The sequence below is a fragment of the Varanus komodoensis genome, unplaced genomic scaffold, assembly GCF_004798865.1.
Source record: "Varanus komodoensis strain SLA01 unplaced genomic scaffold, ASM479886v1 scaffold22, whole genome shotgun sequence".
Lineage (NCBI taxonomy): Eukaryota > Metazoa > Chordata > Lepidosauria > Squamata > Varanidae > Varanus > Varanus komodoensis.
Window position 1 is genome coordinate 3,131,064 of NW_025335606.1, and position 4,153 is coordinate 3,135,216.

At 44.2% G+C, this 4,153-nt stretch overlaps 1 pseudogene; it reads right to left on the bottom strand.

Moving 5' to 3' along the window:
• Nucleotides 1–2,783: 2,783 nt before the first annotated feature.
• On the bottom strand, nt 2,784–3,458 carry LOC123023906 (annotated as a pseudogene).
• Between the last annotated feature and the right edge of the window lie 695 nt (nt 3,459–4,153).

Sequence of the window (4,153 nt, forward strand, 5' to 3'; positions counted from 1 at the left end):
ATTATGGCTGCTAAGCTGAAGTGGGGCTTTAAACATTTGACTCTGCTCAAGTTATGCAGACATATTTAAGGCTCAAGCGAGTTTACTACTGGTATGGTCGGAAGGGATGCTTTATGGTTTATCATAATGTTTGATCAGGTGCTTTGGGGTGCAGATTGTGGTGGATGGTTGTTGTTTTTTAAAGAGAAGGAGAACCGGTTGGGTTTTGTTCTGGGAGATTTTGGGAGGGTTTTGAGCACTTGTCAGACTGTTTTTATGATTAACCAGAGGGTGGAAAGACAGCCTCTCTAATTCAGTCTTAACAGTTGCATATGTTTCAAGACGTCTCTGGTGGGTTAAGCATTATGAAGATTTTGAATCTTTCTCCCTCGTTTTGAATTATCTTCATTTCATTCCTGCTCTTTCCACTTCCATCTTCACTCTCTTCCCCCACTCATGCCCATTGCAAAAAAAAAGCAATAAGCCTGTCAAAGGAGGAATTAATTAGCCAAATCAATCAGTCAGTTTTATTAAGGAATTACAAAGCCCAAGTGCAACATCAATTATTTAGATAATGGGACATCTCAAAGCCCTTTCTTCTCCATTATTGATAAGCCACTACCCATCATTCTGACTGTTTTAGGACTTATTTAGCTGTGAATGAAACCCAGGTCCTCCAGCCATAATGCACGTCAATCATCAACACAATTCACAACTTTTCATTAAACTGGTGAACCTAGGAACCACTCTTCCTTGCAAACTCAACTCATTCTTGTGCTGGTGCAGGATGTTGCCTTTCAGATCTGCTCTAGGCATCTCTTTCTTTCTCTATTCATTTATTTCATTTCTATAAAGTCCCACAGCTGCCGTTGTCAAGGTGGCTCACAAGAATCCTTTAGATTCTTGCTTATATTTTAAAGTAAGTTGTTCACATGTGGATAACCCTGAAGCTTAAATTGGAGGTAGGGGGTAGGCTAAATGTGGATCTGTCTGAATTGGAGAGATTGCTTCTGTTTGCAGGAAAATACTAGGTGCAGGAATGACCCAGGTCATGAGACCTCCAGGGAATATCTGTGCACAGACCTTTGTCCATCGCCATGAATCTCCTGAAGGTGCAGTCAAAGAGGCAATGGAGAAGCAGTGGATTAACTGCTCGGCAAAATATGCTGGGCATCCTGCGGCACATGCAGAGGTTGTACAAGTCCCATCATTTCGGCCCTGAGTGGCACTTGTCATCCATGCGCACGCACCTGCTCCAAGTGAACTATGCATGGATAAATGCTGGTTTATTATTTCTGTCATTGCCAAGCTAGGGTTTTTCTTGTAGCAGACTCTGCTGTTTTCCTGGGTCCTCTGCTGGTCTTCAGAGTTGGCTTGGATCCCTGAAGTCCCCCTTGGAGCAACCAGGAAATAAATGGCATTCTCTTATCCCTCCCTTTTGTGGCAATGGGTCTGGTGGGGGGACCTGATACCTTTCAAAGCTAGTCCCAAGTGTAGAAAGAATATCCTCATCAACTGTTATGTGCTCCTTATCAGCCTTCTGTTACTTCACTTACCCTTTTGGAGGGAGTTGGAGCAGAGGTGGGAAGGTGCAGAGGGAACAGATAAGGGAAGTTCCTCTCCTCTTCCATCTTTCTGGTTATCCTGAAATGTTAGGCAAACATGTCCCAGGGTACACACCCCAGGGGACTAAAGAAGAGGTGGAGGTCTTCTGACACTCTATTTTAAAAATGCTACATCCACATATTTACCTGGCCACTTGATTCTGCACATGAAAACCAGCTTCAGGGACAAGTTGCTACACTTCACCACTTGGTATACTGGACCTCTATAGTATTCTGCTGAGCACTGAGGAGACCTGCTAAGGTGTAGAAATGCTCCTCCACTTTCCTGCTACACAGGTGGACTGCCATGTTCAGTTGGGCATGAGGTTGCCATTGGAAATGACACCTCTGTGTAGAGTTGTCCTCCTTCGCATAACTTTTAGGTGCTCTTACCCATGGTGGGTGGGCCATTATCATCTTGTGCATCTCCTCACCTGCCCCATTTCAGGAATGGCCACCGGTTAGTGTTGTAGAAACAATTCAAGTAAATACTCCTACAGGTTATGGGAGAAGGGTCAAGACCGGGCACTGGGCTAGCACTTCAAGTGTGGCAGCGCTATGCCATTACAGTCTTCGGAAGATTTTTTTCTGTACCACCCTTCATGATGCTGTCCCTGAACAAGGTTGCATCCAGGATTGGGGGCAATCCCGGGAGGAGAAATGGTTGATGCAGCAAAAAGAAGACTCGTCAGCCTTCTTGCAGTGGAACTCCTCCCCCCCCCCCCCCCCCCCCCCCCCCACACACACTCATTTTACTCCATCACCATGTTGGGGAACAAAATCCATTCCTCTCTCATGCACAAGATAAAGAAGATGATGATGATTTTACTTCTATACCGTACCCATAACCCATAGGGCTCTCTGGGTGTTTTTCCTTTCCAACAATAAAAACAAATACACATTTTCAAACAATTGGGATTCCAAATGCATTCTGCAATACATTCCAAATGCATTTCCAAAATAAATATACAACAATAAACCAAATATAAAAATGTCTGCCATACAACAATACACTAAAAAGTAAAAATACAGATTAAAAATACTGAAGAACCCAAAACAAATACCTGCAAAGGCTAATAAATTAATCCCAGAAACAACAGTCCGCCTTAGTCTACTAGCCAGAAATCCTAGTCCTGAGCAGGCTTCAAATGGGAAGAAGAAGGACCCTGGCAGTGGGAGGGCCGCCTCCAAGATGGTTCTTCAAATTGGGTTGCTGCACATGCTCACACGCCACCCCCCCTTTGCTGTTCCAACACCAGTTGCCGTCACCAATTGGCAAGGGGACAAGCTTGTGATGGGCTGTGGTAGAGGAGAGGCCAGTCTCTGGTATGGCAAGCACACGGCATGGTGAAGGGCGGAGAGCATTTCTTTTTTCATCTGAAACTTGATAGTGGGCTTGACTTCATCAGCTTTGACCACCATGTTCTCATTTCGAGTAAGAGGAGAAGGGAGCTTGCAAGCTTTGTTCAGGCCAGGATCAAGGACCTGGGGAATCCTTTAAATTAGGGACTCCGAGGCCAAGAAAGCATTTGCCCTAGTTTTTTATTCTTACTGAGTTTCCTCACAGCCTCTGAGTCCATATGATGCACGAGGCTATGCGATGGGACAGCATACAAAAATTCTAAATAAATAAATAAACTGCTTCAGCCCCATCACGGTGCTGCTGTTCTCCCAGTACACAAATCAAGAATTTAGGCCATGCAGCAGCCTAGAGTCTGACAGTGCCAGGTAGATGTTTATCTTTCTCCGGATCATAATTTTGCAACCTGATCTGCAGCTCCACAGTTTCCAAAACTTGCATGGCTTTGTCTGACTTTCTTGAAGGACTTCCCATACTGCTTCACACACAGCATCATGAGACACTTTGGCGCTCATCTTGGCTTTCCTTCAGCCATGAGACAATAACGGAAATGCTAATGCTGTCCCTCTTCCTCCTAAATTTAACATGCATCATGGTTGGTTCGTACTTCATAAATAGTCCTCTGTGTTTGGTGAACATGGGTAAGTTCATAGAAATCCTTCCTGGATCAGAGCAGTGATCCACCTAGTCCTTCCTCCCATTCACACAATGACCAACAAGCTGAACAGGGAAGATCCACAGGAAGGCAATTAGTGCAGCCACAACTTTGACTTGTCTCTGCCTCTGATGCTGGAGGTAGCATTCACTCATTTATTTACTCATCACTGAGGTCGTCATCAGAGGCCCTTCTCCATATTCCTCTCCTCAGTGAGGCAAGAGGAGGGACAGTAAGGAGAAGAGCTTTCTCCATAATAGCTCCCCAGTCACGTAACTCACTCCACTCTGAGTTTCGGTTGGCACCAACCCTTTACTCTTTCAGGCACCAGTTAAAAACTTACCTTTCTCGTGATTATTTCGGCAGGTGAGCTGTTTCGGTTTCTTGCTTTTAATGGTCTTAATGGTTTACTTTGCTGCTTCATTATAATTTGATTCTAATGTCAGATAAACATTCTAGTGCATATAATTTTATGTTATTAGTGTATTTCAACATAGTAAGTGTTCGCCTTTCTTTCTTTCTTTCTTTCTTTCTTTCTTTCTTTCTTTCTTTCTT